General features: G+C 46.3%; 5 non-coding genes and 31 pseudogenes across 5 annotated transcripts; all 36 read right to left on the bottom strand.

The window, feature by feature from the left end:
• Nucleotides 1–28: 28 nt before the first annotated feature.
• On the bottom strand, nucleotides 29–147 carry LOC136733162 (uncharacterized; annotated as a pseudogene).
• Nucleotides 148–352: 205 nt separating this feature from the next.
• Nucleotides 353–471, bottom strand: LOC136732864 (uncharacterized; annotated as a pseudogene).
• Nucleotides 472–687: 216 nt separating this feature from the next.
• Nucleotides 688–806, bottom strand: LOC136733130 (uncharacterized; annotated as a pseudogene).
• A 545-nt stretch (nucleotides 807–1,351) lies between these two features.
• LOC136732833 (uncharacterized) lies at nucleotides 1,352–1,470 on the bottom strand (annotated as a pseudogene).
• Nucleotides 1,471–1,685: 215 nt separating this feature from the next.
• On the bottom strand, nucleotides 1,686–1,804 carry LOC136733020 (uncharacterized; annotated as a pseudogene).
• Nucleotides 1,805–2,032: 228 nt separating this feature from the next.
• LOC136732884 (uncharacterized) lies at nucleotides 2,033–2,151 on the bottom strand (annotated as a pseudogene).
• A 215-nt stretch (nucleotides 2,152–2,366) lies between these two features.
• LOC136732845 (uncharacterized) lies at nucleotides 2,367–2,485 on the bottom strand (annotated as a pseudogene).
• A 215-nt stretch (nucleotides 2,486–2,700) lies between these two features.
• LOC136732739 (5S ribosomal RNA) lies at nucleotides 2,701–2,819 on the bottom strand. Its single transcript, XR_010810019.1, has one exon. It is a non-coding gene; the product is annotated as a 5S ribosomal RNA (ribosomal RNA).
• Nucleotides 2,820–3,035: 216 nt separating this feature from the next.
• On the bottom strand, nucleotides 3,036–3,154 carry LOC136732800 (uncharacterized; annotated as a pseudogene).
• A 213-nt stretch (nucleotides 3,155–3,367) lies between these two features.
• On the bottom strand, nucleotides 3,368–3,486 carry LOC136732790 (5S ribosomal RNA). Its single transcript, XR_010810062.1, has one exon. It is a non-coding gene; the product is annotated as a 5S ribosomal RNA (ribosomal RNA).
• A 224-nt stretch (nucleotides 3,487–3,710) lies between these two features.
• On the bottom strand, nucleotides 3,711–3,829 carry LOC136733109 (uncharacterized; annotated as a pseudogene).
• Nucleotides 3,830–4,383: 554 nt separating this feature from the next.
• LOC136732915 (uncharacterized) lies at nucleotides 4,384–4,502 on the bottom strand (annotated as a pseudogene).
• A 215-nt stretch (nucleotides 4,503–4,717) lies between these two features.
• LOC136732851 (uncharacterized) lies at nucleotides 4,718–4,836 on the bottom strand (annotated as a pseudogene).
• A 216-nt stretch (nucleotides 4,837–5,052) lies between these two features.
• On the bottom strand, nucleotides 5,053–5,171 carry LOC136733080 (uncharacterized; annotated as a pseudogene).
• Nucleotides 5,172–5,393: 222 nt separating this feature from the next.
• LOC136733113 (uncharacterized) lies at nucleotides 5,394–5,512 on the bottom strand (annotated as a pseudogene).
• A 210-nt stretch (nucleotides 5,513–5,722) lies between these two features.
• Nucleotides 5,723–5,841, bottom strand: LOC136733061 (uncharacterized; annotated as a pseudogene).
• Nucleotides 5,842–6,058: 217 nt separating this feature from the next.
• On the bottom strand, nucleotides 6,059–6,177 carry LOC136732744 (5S ribosomal RNA). The gene has a single exon (XR_010810024.1). It is a non-coding gene; the product is annotated as a 5S ribosomal RNA (ribosomal RNA).
• A 554-nt stretch (nucleotides 6,178–6,731) lies between these two features.
• On the bottom strand, nucleotides 6,732–6,850 carry LOC136732972 (uncharacterized; annotated as a pseudogene).
• A 216-nt stretch (nucleotides 6,851–7,066) lies between these two features.
• On the bottom strand, nucleotides 7,067–7,185 carry LOC136732933 (uncharacterized; annotated as a pseudogene).
• Nucleotides 7,186–7,401: 216 nt separating this feature from the next.
• Nucleotides 7,402–7,520, bottom strand: LOC136732953 (uncharacterized; annotated as a pseudogene).
• A 222-nt stretch (nucleotides 7,521–7,742) lies between these two features.
• On the bottom strand, nucleotides 7,743–7,861 carry LOC136733114 (uncharacterized; annotated as a pseudogene).
• A 210-nt stretch (nucleotides 7,862–8,071) lies between these two features.
• LOC136733062 (uncharacterized) lies at nucleotides 8,072–8,190 on the bottom strand (annotated as a pseudogene).
• A 217-nt stretch (nucleotides 8,191–8,407) lies between these two features.
• LOC136732745 (5S ribosomal RNA) lies at nucleotides 8,408–8,526 on the bottom strand. The gene has a single exon (XR_010810025.1). It is a non-coding gene; the product is annotated as a 5S ribosomal RNA (ribosomal RNA).
• Nucleotides 8,527–8,742: 216 nt separating this feature from the next.
• On the bottom strand, nucleotides 8,743–8,861 carry LOC136733050 (uncharacterized; annotated as a pseudogene).
• Nucleotides 8,862–9,078: 217 nt separating this feature from the next.
• Nucleotides 9,079–9,197, bottom strand: LOC136732852 (uncharacterized; annotated as a pseudogene).
• Nucleotides 9,198–9,413: 216 nt separating this feature from the next.
• LOC136733135 (uncharacterized) lies at nucleotides 9,414–9,532 on the bottom strand (annotated as a pseudogene).
• A 220-nt stretch (nucleotides 9,533–9,752) lies between these two features.
• Nucleotides 9,753–9,871, bottom strand: LOC136732973 (uncharacterized; annotated as a pseudogene).
• Nucleotides 9,872–10,087: 216 nt separating this feature from the next.
• On the bottom strand, nucleotides 10,088–10,206 carry LOC136732958 (uncharacterized; annotated as a pseudogene).
• Nucleotides 10,207–10,422: 216 nt separating this feature from the next.
• LOC136732853 (uncharacterized) lies at nucleotides 10,423–10,541 on the bottom strand (annotated as a pseudogene).
• Nucleotides 10,542–10,750: 209 nt separating this feature from the next.
• Nucleotides 10,751–10,869, bottom strand: LOC136733064 (uncharacterized; annotated as a pseudogene).
• Nucleotides 10,870–11,087: 218 nt separating this feature from the next.
• On the bottom strand, nucleotides 11,088–11,206 carry LOC136732957 (uncharacterized; annotated as a pseudogene).
• Nucleotides 11,207–11,416: 210 nt separating this feature from the next.
• LOC136732743 (5S ribosomal RNA) lies at nucleotides 11,417–11,535 on the bottom strand. The gene has a single exon (XR_010810023.1). It is a non-coding gene; the product is annotated as a 5S ribosomal RNA (ribosomal RNA).
• A 224-nt stretch (nucleotides 11,536–11,759) lies between these two features.
• LOC136733116 (uncharacterized) lies at nucleotides 11,760–11,878 on the bottom strand (annotated as a pseudogene).
• Nucleotides 11,879–12,088: 210 nt separating this feature from the next.
• Nucleotides 12,089–12,207, bottom strand: LOC136732934 (uncharacterized; annotated as a pseudogene).
• Nucleotides 12,208–12,418: 211 nt separating this feature from the next.
• Nucleotides 12,419–12,537, bottom strand: LOC136732862 (uncharacterized; annotated as a pseudogene).
• A 208-nt stretch (nucleotides 12,538–12,745) lies between these two features.
• Nucleotides 12,746–12,864, bottom strand: LOC136733079 (uncharacterized; annotated as a pseudogene).
• Between the last annotated feature and the right edge of the window lie 438 nt (nucleotides 12,865–13,302).

Here is a 13,302-nt window from a genome sequence, read left to right on the forward strand (position 1 = left end):
ACGATTAAGTTACCCAGGAGACGTAAAAAGCTTGCAGTACCTAGTTTTTCCAGGAGGTCACCAATCCAAATACTGACCAGGTCCTGCCGCGTTTTGCTTCCTAGATCTGACAAGATCGGGCGCGTTCAGGACGGTGTGGCCGCAAGCCAAAAAGCCTGGCTGCATGATGTCTCTTAAAGGCTGGCGGGTATTGACGGAACTTCCAGCAAAAAAAAGAAAAATGGAGGGAAAAATACCAGTGCAGCAAATGGTGTTGAAAGTAGCCGGGTACGTGTACAAATCCTCAATTATAACACCTCCAGACAGAAAGAGAGTATTAAGAGCTACAATGAAGTTACTCAGGAGACTAAAAAGCTTGCAGCACCAGGTATTTCCAGGAGGTCTCCCATCCAAGTACTGACCAGGCCCTGCCCCGTTTAGCTTCTGAGATCTGACAAGATCAGGCACGTTCAGGTCAGTGTGGCTGCAAGCCTAGATAGCTGGCTGCATGATGTCTCTTAAAGGCTGGAGGGTATTGACGGAACTTCCGGCAAAAAAAAAAAGAAAAAAGAAAAATGGAGGGAAAAATATCAGTGCAGCAAAGGGTGTTGAAAGTAGCCGGGTACGTGTACAATTCTTCAATTATATCTCCTCCAGACTGAAAGAGAGTATTACGAGCTACGATGAAGTTACCCAGGAGACGTATAAAGCTTGCAGTACCTGGTATTTCCAGGAGGTCACCCATCCAAGTACTGACCAGGACCTGCCCCGTTCAGCTTACGCGATCTGACGAGATCGAGCGCGTTCAGGACGGTGTGGACACAAGCCGAGAGGCCTGGCTGCATGATGTCTCTTAATGGTTGGCGGGTATTCACGGAACTTCCGGCAAAAAAAAAAAAAAAGAAAAACGGAGGGAAAAATATCAGTGCAGCAAAGGATGTTGAAAGTAGCCAGGTACGTGTACAATACTTCAATTATATCTCCTCCAGACAGAAAGAGAGTATTAAGAGCTACGATAAAGTTACCCAGAAGACGTAAAAAGCTTGCAGAACCAGGTATTTCCAGGAGGTCCCACATTCAAGTAATGACCAGGCCCTGCCCCGTTTAGCTTCCGAGATCTGACGAGATGGGGCGCGTTCAGGACGGTGTGGTTGCAAGGCAAGAGGCCTGGCTGTATGATGTCTCTTAAAGGCTGGAGGGTATTGATGGAACTTCCAGCAAAAAAAAAAAAAAAGAAAAACGGAGGGAAAAATATCAGTGCAGCAAATGGTGTTGAAAGTAGCCGGGTACGTGTACAATTCTTCAATTATATCTCCTCCAGACTGAAAGAGAGTATTAAGAGCTACGATGAAGTTACACAGGATACGTAAAAAGCTTGCATCACCTGGTATTTCCAGGAGGTCACCCATCCAAGTACTAACCAGGCCCTGGCCCGTTTAGTTTCCAAGGTCTGACGAGATCGGGCACGTTCAGGACGGTGTGGCCGCAAGCCAAGAGGCCTGGCTGCATGATGTCTCTAAATGGCTGGAGGGTATTGACAGAACTTCCAGCAAAAAAAAATGAAAAAAGAAAAATGGAGGGAAAAATATCTGTGCAGTAAAGGGTGTTGAAAGTAGCCGGGTACGTGTACAATTCTTCAATTAAATCTCCTCCAGACAGAAAGAGAGTATTAAAAGCTACGACGAAGTTCCCCAGGTGACGTAAACAGCTTGCAGCACCTGGTACTTCCAGGAGGTCTCCCATCCAAGTACTGACCAGGTCCTGCCCCGTTTAGTTTCCGAGATCTGACGAGATTGGGGGCGTTTAGGACGGTGTGGCCGCAAGCCGAGAGGCCTGGCTGCATGATGTCTCTTAAAGGCTGGCGGGTATTGACGGAACTTCTAGCAAAAAAAAAAAAAAAAAAAAAAAAAAAAAAGAAAAATGGAGGCAAAAATATCAGTGCACCAAAGGGTGTTGAAAGTAGCCGGGTACGTGTACAATTCTTCAATTATATCTCCTCCAGACAGAAAGAGAGTATTAAGAGCTACGATAAAGTTACCCAGGAGACGTAAAAAGCTTGCAGCACCTGGTATTCCCAGGAGGTCACCCATCCAAGTACTGAACAGGCCCTGCCCCGTTTAGCTTCCGGGATCTGATGTGATCGGTCGCGCTCAGGACGGTGTGGTCGCAAGCAAGAGGCCTGACTGCATGATGTCTCTTAAAGGCTTGAGGGTATTGATGGAACTTCCAGCAAAAAAAATAAGAAAAAAGAAAAATGGAGAGAAACAAATCAGTGCAGCAAAGGGTTTTGAAAGTAGCCGGATACGTGTACAATATTTCAATTATATCTCCTCCAGACAGAAAGAGAATATTAAGAGCGGCGATGAAGTTACCCAGGAGAAGTAAAAAGCTTGCATTACCTGGTATTTCCAGGAGGTCACCCATCCAAGTACTGACCAGGCCCTGCCCCGTTCAGCTTCCGAGATCTGACGAGATCGGGCGCATTCAGGACGGTGTGGCCGCAAGCCGAGAGGCCTGGCTGCATAATGTCTCTAAAAGGCTGGAGGGTATTGACGGAACTTCCAGCAAAAAAAAAAGAAATAAGAAAAATGGAGGGAAAAATTTCAGTGCAGCAAAGGGTGTTGAAAGTAGCCGGGTACGTGTACAATACTTCAATTATATCTCCTCCAGACAGAAAGAGAGTATTAAGAGCTACGATGAAGTTACCCAAGTAACGAAAAAAGCTTGCAGCACCTGGTATTTCCAGGAGGTCACCCATCCAAGTACAGACCAGGCCCTGCCCCGTTCAGCTTCCGAGATCTGACGAGATCGGGCGCGTTCAGGACGGTGTGGCCGCAAGCCAAGAGGCCTGGCTGCATGAAGTCTCTTAAAGGCTGGAGGGTATTGACGGAACTTCCAGCAAGAAATAAAAGAAAAAAGAAAAATGGAGGGAAATATATCAGTGCAGCAAAGGGTGTTGAAAGTAGCCGGGTACGTGTACAATTCTTCAATTATATCTCCTCCAGACTGTAAGAGAGTATTAAGAGCTACGATGAAGTTACCCAAGTGATGTAAAAAGCTTGCAGCACCTGGTATTTCCAGGAGGTCTCCCATGTAAGTACTGACCAGGCCCTGCCCCGTTTAGCTTCCGAGATCTGATGAGATTGGGCGCGTTCAGGACGGTGTGGCCGCAAACCAAGAGGCCTGGCTGCATGATGTCTCTTAAAGGCTGGCGGGTATTGACGGAACTGCCAGCAAAAAAAAGAAATAAGAAAAATGGAGGGAAAAATTTCAGTGCAGCAAAGGGTGTTAAAAGTAGCCGGGTACGTGTACAATAATTCAATTATATCTCCTCCAGACAGAAAGAGAGTATTAAGAGCTACGATGAAGTTACCCAAGTGACGTAATAAGCTTGCAGCACCTGGTATTTCCAGGAGGTCTCCCATCCAAGTACTGATCAGGCCCTGCCCCGTTTAGCTTCCGAGATCTGACGAGATCGGGCGCATTCAGGACGGTGTGGCCACAAGCCAAGACGCCTGGCTGCATGATGTCTCTTAAAGGTTGGCGGGTATTGACGGAACTTCCAGCAGAAAAATAAAATTAAAATTAAAATAAAAAAATGGATGGAAAAATATCAGTGCAGGAAAGGGTGTTGAAAGTAGCCGGGTACGTGTACAATTCTTCAATTATATCTCCTCCAGACAGAAAGAGAGTATTAAGAGCTACGATGAAGTTACCCAGGAGACGTAAAAAGCTTGCAGCACCTGGTATTTCTAGGAGTTCTCACATTCAAGTACTGACCAGGCCCTGCCCCGTTTAGCTTCCGAGATCTGATGAGTTCGAGCGCGTTCAGGACAATGTGTCCGCATGCCAAGAGGCCTGGCTGCATGATGTCTCTTAAAGGCTGGAGGGTATTGATGGAACTTCCAGCAAAATAAAGAAGAAAAAAGAAAAATGGAGGGAAAAATATCAGTGCAGCAAAGGCTGTTGAAAGTAGCCAGGTACGTGTACAATACTTCAATTATATCTCTCCCAGACAGATAGAGAGTATTAAGAGCTACGATGAAGTTACCCAGGAGACGTAAAAAGCTTTCAGTACCTGGTATTTCTAGGAGGTCTTTCATCCAAGTACTGACCAGGCCCTGCCACGTTTTGCTTCCAAGATCTGACGAGATGGGGCGCGTTCAGGACGGTGTGGTTGCAAGCCAAGAGGCCTGGCTGCATGATGTCTCTTAAACGCTGGAGGGAATTGATGGAACTTCCAGCAAGAAAAAAAAAAAAAAAAATAGAAAAATGGAGGGAAAAATATCAGTGCAGCAAAGGGTGTTGAAAGTAACTGGGTACGTGTACAATACTTCAATTATATCTCCTCCAGACAGAAAGAGAGTATTAAGAGCTACGATAAAATTACCCAGGAGACGTAAAAGCTTGCAGCACCAGGTATTTCCAGGAGGTCTCACATTCAAGTACTGACCAGGTCCTGCCCCGTTTAGCTTCCGAGATCTGACGTGATCGGGCGCGTCCAGGACGGTGAGGCCGCAAGCCGAGAGGCCTGGCTGCATGATGTCTCTTAAAGGTTGGCGGGTATTGACGGAACTTCCAGCAAAAAAAAAAAAAAAAAGAAAAGTGGATGGAAAAATATCAGTGTAGCAAAGGGTGTTGACAGTAGCTGAGTACGTGTACAATACTTCAATTATATCTCCTCCAGACAGAAAGAGAGTATTAAGAGCTACGATGAAGTTACCCAGGAGACGTAAAAAGCTTGCAGCACCTGGTATTTCTAGGAGGTCTTTCATCCAAGTACTGACCAGGCCCTGCCCCGTTTAGCTTCCGAGATCTGATGAGATCGGGCGCGTTCAGAACGGTGTGGCCGCAAGCCGAGAGTCCTGGCTGCATGATGTCTCTTAAAGGCTGGAGGGTATTGACGGAACTTTCAGCAAAGAACAAAAGAAAAAAGAAAAATGGAGGGAAAAATATCAGTGCAGCAAAGGATGTTGAAAATAGCCGGGTACGTGTACAATTCCTCAATTATAACACCTCCAGACAGATAGAGAGTATTAAGAGCTACGATGAAGTTACCCAGGAGACGTAAAAAGCTTGCAGCACCAGGTATTTCCAGGAGGTCTCCCATACAAGTACTGACTAGGCCCTGCCCCGTTTAGTTTGCGAGATCTGACGAGATCGGGCGCATTCAGTACGGTGTGGCCACAAGCCGAGAGTCCTGGCTGCATGATGTCTCTTAAAGACTGGCGGGTATTGACGGAACTTCCAGCAAAAAAAAAAGAAAAAAATAAATAGAAAAATGGAGGGAAAAATATCAGTGCAGCAAAGGGTGTTGAAAGTAGCCGGTTACGTGAACAATTCTTCAATTATATCTCCTCCAGACAGAAAGAGAGTGTTATGAGCTACGATAAAGTTACCCAGGAGACGTAAAAAGCTTGCAGCACCAGGTATTTCCAGGAGGTCCCACATTCAAGTAATGACCAGGCCCTGCCCCGTTTAGCTTCCGAGATCTGACGAGATGGGGCGCGTTCAGGACGGTGTGGTTGCAAGCCAAGAGGCCTGGCTGCATGATGTCTCTTAAAGGCTGGCGGGTATTGACGGAACAGCCAGCAAAAAAAAAAAAGAGAAATGGAGGGAAAAATATCAGTGCAGCAATGGCTGTTGAAAGTAGCCGGGTACGTGTACAATTCTTCAATTATATCTTCTCCAGACAGAAAGAGAGTATTAAGAGCTACGATGAAGTTCCCCAGGAGACGTAAAAAGCTGGCAACACCTGGTATTTCCAGGAGGTCTCACATTTAAGTACTGACCAGGTCCTGCCCCGTTTAGCTTCCGAGATCTGACAAGATCGGGCGCGTTCAGGACGGTGTGGCCGCAAGCCGAGATGTCTGGCTGCATGATGTCTCTTAAAGGCTGGCGGGTATTGACGGAATTTCCAGCAAAAAAAAAAAAAAAAAAGAGAAAAATGGAGGGAAAAATATCAGTGCAGCAAAGGGTGTTGACAGTAGCTGGGTACGTGTACAATTCTTCAATTATATCTCCTCCAGACAGAAAGAGAGAATTAAGAGCTACGATAAAGTTACCCAGGAGACGTAAAAGCTTGCAGCACCAGGTATTTCCAGGAGGTCTCCCATCCAAGTACTGACCAGGTCCTGCCCCGTTTAGCTTCCGAGATCTTACGAGATCGGGCGTGTTCAGGACGGTGTGGCCGCAAACCGAGAGGCCTGGCTGCATGATGTCTCTTAAAGGTTGGCGGGTATTGACGGAACTTCCAGCAAAAAAAAAAAAAAAAAGAAAAATGGATGGAAAAATATCAGTGCAGCAAAGGGTGTTGACAGTAGCCGGTTACGTGAACAATTCTTCAATTATATCTCCTCCAGACAGAAAGAGAGTGTTAAGAGCTACGATAAAGTTACCCAGGAGACGTAAAAAGCTTGCAGCACCAGGTATTTCCAGGAGGTCCCACATTCAAGTAATGACCAGTCCCTGCCCCATTTAGCTTCCGAGATCTGACGAGATGGGGAGCGTTCAGGACGGTGTGGTTGCAAGCCAAGAGGCCTGGCTGCATGATGTCTCTTAAACACTGGAGGGAATTGATGGAACTTCCAGCAAGAAAAAATAAAATAAAAAATAGAAAAATGGAGGGAAAAATATCAGTGCAGCAAAGGGTGTTGAAAGTAACTGGGTACGTGTACAATACTTCAATTATATCTCCTCCAGACAGAAAGAGAGTATTAAGAGCTACGATAAAATTACCCAGGAGACGTAAAAGCTTGCAGCACAAGGTATTTCCAGGAGGTCTCACATTCAAGTACTGACCAGGTCCTGCCCCGTTTAGCTTCCGAGATCTGACGAGATCGGGCGCGTTCAGGACGGTGAGGCCGCAAGCCGAGAGGCCTGGCTGCATGATGTCTCTTAAATGTTGGCGGGTATTGACGGAACTTCCAGCAAAAAAAAAAAAAAAAAAGAAAAGTGGATGGAAAAATATCAGTGTAGCAAAGGGTGTTGACAGTAGCTGAGTACGTGTACAATACTTCAATTATATCTCCTCCAGACAGAAAGAGAGTATTAAGAGCTACGATGAAGTTACCCAGGAGACGTAAAAAGCTTGCAGCACCTAGTATTTCTAGGAGGTCTTTCATCCAAGTACTGACCAGGCCCTGCCCCGTTTAGCTTCCGAGATCTGATGAGATCGGGCGCGTTCAGAAGGGTGTGGCCGCAAGCCGAGAGTCCTGGCTGCATGATGTCTCTTAAAGGCTGGAGGGTATTGACGGAACTTTCAGCAAAGAACAAAAGAAAAAAGAAAAATGGAGGGAAAAATATCAGTGCAGCAAAGGGTGTTGAAAATAGCCGGGTACGTGTACAATTCCTCAATTATAACACCTCCAGACAGATAGAGAGTATTAAGAGCTACGATGAAGTTACCCAGGAGACGTAAAAAGCTTGCAGCACCAGGTATTTCCAGGAGGTCTCCCATACAAGTACTGACTAGGCCCTGCCCCGTTTAGTTTCCGAGATCTGACGAGATCGGGCGCATTCAGTACGGTGTGGCCACAAGCCGAGAGTCCTGGCTGCATGATGTCTCTTAAAGACTGGCGGGTATTGACGGAACTTCCAGCAAAAAAAAAAGAAAAAAATAAATAGAAAAATGGAGGGAAAAATATCAGTGCAGCAAAGGGTGTTGAAAGTAGCCGGTTACGTGAACAATTCTTCAATTATATCTCCTCCAGACAGAAAGAGAGTGTTATGAGCTACGATAAAGTTACCCAGGAGACGTAAAAAGCTTGCAGCACCAGGTATTTCCAGGAGGTCCCACATTCAAGTAATGACCAGGCCCTGCCCCGTTTAGCTTCCGAGATCTGACGAGATGGGGCGCGTTCAGGACGGTGTGGTTGCAAGCCAAGAGGCCTGGCTGCATGATGTCTCTTAAAGGCTGGCGGGTATTGACGGAACAGCCAGCAAAAAAAAAAAAGAGAAATGGAGGGAAAAATATCAGTGCAGCAAAGGCTGTTGAAAGTAGCCGGGTACGTGTACAATTCTTCAATTATATCTTCTCCAGACAGAAAGAGAGTATTAAGAGCTACGATGAAGTTCCCCAGGAGACGTAAAAAGCTGGCAACACCTGGTATTTCCAGGAGGTCTCACATTTAAGTACTGACCAGGTCCTGCCCCGTTTAGCTTCCGAGATCTGACAAGATCGGGCGCGTTCAGGACGGTGTGGCCGCAAGCCGAGATGTCTGGCTGCATGATGTCTCTTAAAGGCTGGCGGGTATTGACGGAATTTCCAGCAAAAAAAAAAAAAAAAAAGAGAAAAATGGAGGGAAAAATATCAGTGCAGCAAAGGGTGTTGACAGTAGCTGGGTACGTGTACAATTCTTCAATTATATCTCCTCCAGACAGAAAGAGAGAATTAAGAGCTACGATAAAGTTACCCAGGAGACGTAAAAGCTTGCAGCACCAGGTATTTCCAGGAGGTCTCCCATCCAAGTACTGACCAGGTCCTGCCCCGTTTAGCTTCCGAGATCTTACGAGATCGGGCGTGTTCAGGACGGTGTGGCCGCAAACCGAGAGGCCTGGCTGCATGATGTCTCTTAAAGGTTGGCGGGTATTGACGGAACTTCCAGCAAAAAAAAAAAAAAAAAAGAAAAATGGATGGAAAAATATCAGTGCAGCAAAGGGTGTTGACAGTAGCCGGTTACGTGAACAATTCTTCAATTATATCTCCTCCAGACAGAAAGAGAGTGTTAAGAGCTACGATAAAGTTACCCAGGAGACGTAAAAAGCTTGCAGCACCAGGTATTTCCAGGAGGTCCCACATTCAAGTAATGACCAGGCCCTGCCCCATTTAGCTTCCGAGATCTGACAAGATCGGGCGCGTTCAGGACGGTGTGGCCGCAAGCCGAGATGTCTGGCTGCATGATGTCTCTTAAAGGCTGGCGGGTATTGACGGAATTTCCAGCAAAAAAAAAAAAAAAAAAGAGAAAAATGGAGGGAAAAATATCAGTGCAGCAAAGGGTGTTGACAGTAGCTGGGTACGTGTACAATTCTTCAATTATATCTCCTCCAGACAGAAAGAGAGAATTAAGAGCTACGATAAAGTTACCCAGGAGACGTAAAAGCTTGCAGCACCAGGTATTTCCAGGAGGTCTCCCATCCAAGTACTGACCAGGTCCTGCCCCGTTTAGTTTCCGAGATCTTACGAGATCGGGCGTGTTCAGGACGGTGTGGCCGCAAACCGAGAGGCCTGGCTGCATGATGTCTCTTAAAGGTTGGCGGGTATTGACGGAACTTCCAGCAAAAAAAAAAAAAAAAAAGAAAAATGGATGGAAAAATATCAGTGCAGCAAAGGGTGTTGACAGTAGCCGGTTACGTGAACAATTCTTCAATTATATCTCCTCCAGACAGAAAGAGAGTGTTAAGAGCTACGATAAAGTTACCCAGGAGACGTAAAAAGCTTGCAGCACCAGGTATTTCCAGGAGGTCCCACATTCAAGTAATGACCAGGCCCTGCCCCATTTAGCTTCCGAGATCTGACGAGATGGGGAGCGTTCAGGACGGTGTGGTTGCAAGCCAAGAGGCCTGGCTGCATGATGTCTCTTAAACACTGGAGGGAATTGATGGAACTTCCAGCAAGAAAAAATAAAATAAAAAATAGAAAAATGGAGGGAAAAATATCAGTGCAGCAAAGGGTGTTGAAAGTAACTGGGTACGTGTACAATACTTCAATTATATCTCCTCCAGACAGAAAGAGAGTATTAAGAGCTACGATAAAATTACCCAGGAGACGTAAAAGCTTGCAGCACAAGGTATTTCCAGGAGGTCTCACATTCAAGTACTGACCAGGTCCTGCCCCGTTTAGCTTCCGAGATCTGACGAGATCGGGCGCGTTCAGGACGGTGAGGCCGCAAGCCGAGAGGCCTGGCTGCATGATGTCTCTTAAATGTTGGCGGGTATTGACGGAACTTCCAGCAAAAAAAAAAAAAAAAAAGAAAAGTGGATGGAAAAATATCAGTGTAGCAAAGGGTGTTGACAGTAGCTGAGTACGTGTACAATACTTCAATTATATCTCCTCCAGACAGAAAGAGAGTATTAAGAGCTACGATGAAGTTACCCAGGAGACGTAAAAAGCTTGCAGCACCTAGTATTTCTAGGAGGTCTTTCATCCAAGTACTGACCAGGCCCTGCCCCGTTTAGCTTCCGAGATCTGATGAGATCAGGCGCGTTCAGAACGGTGTGGCCGCAAGCCGAGAGTCCTGGCTGCATGATGTCTCTTAAAGGCTGGAGGGTATTGACGGAACTTTCAGCAAAGAACAAAAGAAAAAAGAAAAATGGAGGGAAAAATATCAGTGCAGCAAAGGGTGTTGAAAATAGCCGGGTACGTGTACAATTCCTCAATTATAACACCTCCAGACAGATAGAGAGTATTAAGAGCTACGATGAAGTTACCCAGGAGACGTAAAAAGCTTGCAGCACCAGGTATTTCCAGGAGGTCTCCCATACAAGTACTGACTAGGCCCTGCCCCGTTTAGTTTCCGAGATCTGACGAGATCGGGCGCGTTCAGGACGGTGTGGCCGCAAGCCGAGATGCCTGGCTGCATGATGTCTCTTAAAGACTGGCGGGTATTGACGGAACAGCCAGCAAAAAAAAAAAGAGAAATGGAGGGAAAAATATCAGTGCAGCAAAGGCTGTTGAAAGTAGCCGGGTACGTGTACAATTCTTCAATTATATCTTCTCCAGACAGAAAGAGAGTATTAAGAGCTACGATGAAGTTCCGCACGAGACGTAAAAAGCTGGCAACACCTGGTATTTCCAGGAGGTCTCACATTTAAGTACTGACCAGGTCCTGCCCCGTTTAGCTTCCGAGATCTGACAAGATCGGGCGCGTTCAGGACGGTGTGGCCGCAAGCCGAGATGTCTGGCTGCATGATGTCTCTTAAAGGCTGGCGGGTATTGACGGAATTTCCAGCAAAAAAAAAAAAAAAAAAAGAGAAAAATGGAGGGAAAAATATCAGTGCAGCAAAGGGTGTTGACAGTAGCTGGGTACGTGTACAATTCTTCAATTATATCTCCTCCAGACAGATAGAGAGTATTAAGAGCTACGATAAAGTTACCCAGGAGACGTAAAAGCTAGCAGCACCAGGTATTTCCAGGAGGTCTCACATTCATGTACTGACCAGGTCCTGCCCCGTTTAGCTTCCGAGATCTGACGAGATCGGGCGCGTTCAGGATGGTGTGGCCGCAAGCCGAGATGCCTGGCTGCATGATGTCTCTTAAAGGCTGGCGGGTATTGACGGAACTGCCAGCAAAAAAAAAAAAGAAAAATAGAGGGAAATATACCAGTGCAGCAAAGGGTGTTGAAAGTAGCCGGGTACGTGTACAATTCTTCAATTATATCTCCTGGAGACAGAAAGAGAGTATTAAGAGCTACGATGAAGTTACCCAGGAGACGTAAAAAGCTTGCAGCACCTGGTATTTCTAGGAGGTCTTCCATCCAAGTACTGACCAGGCCCTGCCCCGTTTAGCTTCCGAGATCTGACGAGATCGGGCGCATTCAGGACGGTGTGGCCACAAGCCGAAAGGCCTGGCTGCATGATGTCTCTTAAAGGTTGGCGGGTATTTACGGAACTTCCAGCAAAAAAAAAAAAGAAAAAAAGAAAAAAGAAAAATGGATGGAAAAATATCAGTGCAGCAAAGGGTGTTGATAGTAGCTGGATACGTGTACAATACTTCAATTATATCTCCTCCAGACAGAGAGAGAGTATTAAGAGCTACGATAAAGTTACCCAGGAGACGTAAAAGCTTGCAGCACTAGGTATTTCCAGGAGGTCTCACAGTCATGTACTGACCAGGTCCTGCCCCGTTTAGCTTCTGAGATCTGACGAGATCGGGCGCGTTCAGGATGGTGTGGCCGCAAGCCGAGATGCCTGGCTGCATGATGTCTCTTAAAGGCTGGCGGGTATTGACGGAACTGCCAGCAAAAAAAAAAAAGAAAAATAGAGGGAAAAATACCAGTGCAGTAAAGGCTGTTGAAAGTAGCCGGGTACGTGTACAATTCCTCAATTATAACACCTCCAGACAGATAGAGAGTATTAAGAGCTACGATGAAGTTACCCAGGAGACGTAAAAAGCTTGCAGCACCAGGTATTTCCTGGAGGTCTCCCATCCAAGTACTCATCAGGCCCTGCCCCGTTTAGCTTCCGAGATCTGACGAGATCAGGCGCGTTTAGGACAATGTGGCCGCAAGCCAAGAGGCCTGGCTGCATGATGTCTCTTAAAGGCTGGCGGGTATTGACGGAACTTCCAGCAAAAAAAAAAAAAGAAAAATGCAGGGAAAAATATCAGTGCACCAAAGGCTGTTGAAAGTAGCCGGGTACATGTACAATTCCTCAATTATAACACCTCCAGACAGATAGAGAGTATTAAGAGCTACGATGAAGTTTCCCAGGAGACGTTAAAAGCTTGCAGCACCAGGTATTTCCTGGAGGTCTCCCATCAAAGTACTGATCAGGCCCTGCCCCGTTTAGCTTCCGAGATCTGAGGAGATCGGGCGCGTTCAGGACAATGTGGCCGCAAGCCAAGAGGCCTGGCTGCATGATGTCTCTTAAAGGCTGGCGGGTATTGACGGAACTTCCAGCAAAAAAAAAAAGAGAAATGGTGGTAAAAATATCAGTGCAGCAAAGGGTGTTGAAAGTAGACGGGTACGTGTACAATACTTCAATTATATCTCCTCCAGACAGATAGAGAGTATAAAGAGCAACGATAAAGTTACCCAGGAGACGTAAAAGCTTGCAGCACTAGGTATTTCCAGGATGTCTCACAATCAAGTACTGACCAGGTCCTGCCCCGTTTAGCTTCCGAGATCTGACGAGATCGGGCGCGTTCAGGATGGTGTGGCCGCAAGCCGAGATGCCTGGCTGCATGATGTCTCTTAAAGGCTGGCGGGTATTGACGGAACTGCCAGCAAAAAAAAAAAAGAAAAATAGAGGGAAAAATACCAGTGCAGCAAAGGGTGTTGAAAGTAGCCGGGTACGTGTACAATTCTTCAATTATATATTCTCCAGACAGAAAGAGAGTATTAAGAGCTACGATGAAGTTCCCCAGGAGACGTAAAAAGCTGGCAGCACCTGGTATTTCCAGAAGATCTCCCATCCAAGTACTGACCAGGTCCTGCCCCGTTTAGTTTCTGAGATCTTCCGAGATCGGGCGCGTTCAGGACTGTGTGTCCGCAAGCCGAGAGGCCTGGTTGCATGATGTATCTTAAAGGCTGGCGGATATTGACGGAACTTCCAGAAATAATAATAAAGAAAAAGAAAAATGGAGGGAAAAATATCAGTGCAGCA

The sequence above is a fragment of the Amia ocellicauda genome, unplaced genomic scaffold (genome assembly GCF_036373705.1).
Source record: "Amia ocellicauda isolate fAmiCal2 unplaced genomic scaffold, fAmiCal2.hap1 HAP1_SCAFFOLD_35, whole genome shotgun sequence".
Classification (NCBI taxonomy): domain Eukaryota; kingdom Metazoa; phylum Chordata; class Actinopteri; order Amiiformes; family Amiidae; genus Amia; species Amia ocellicauda.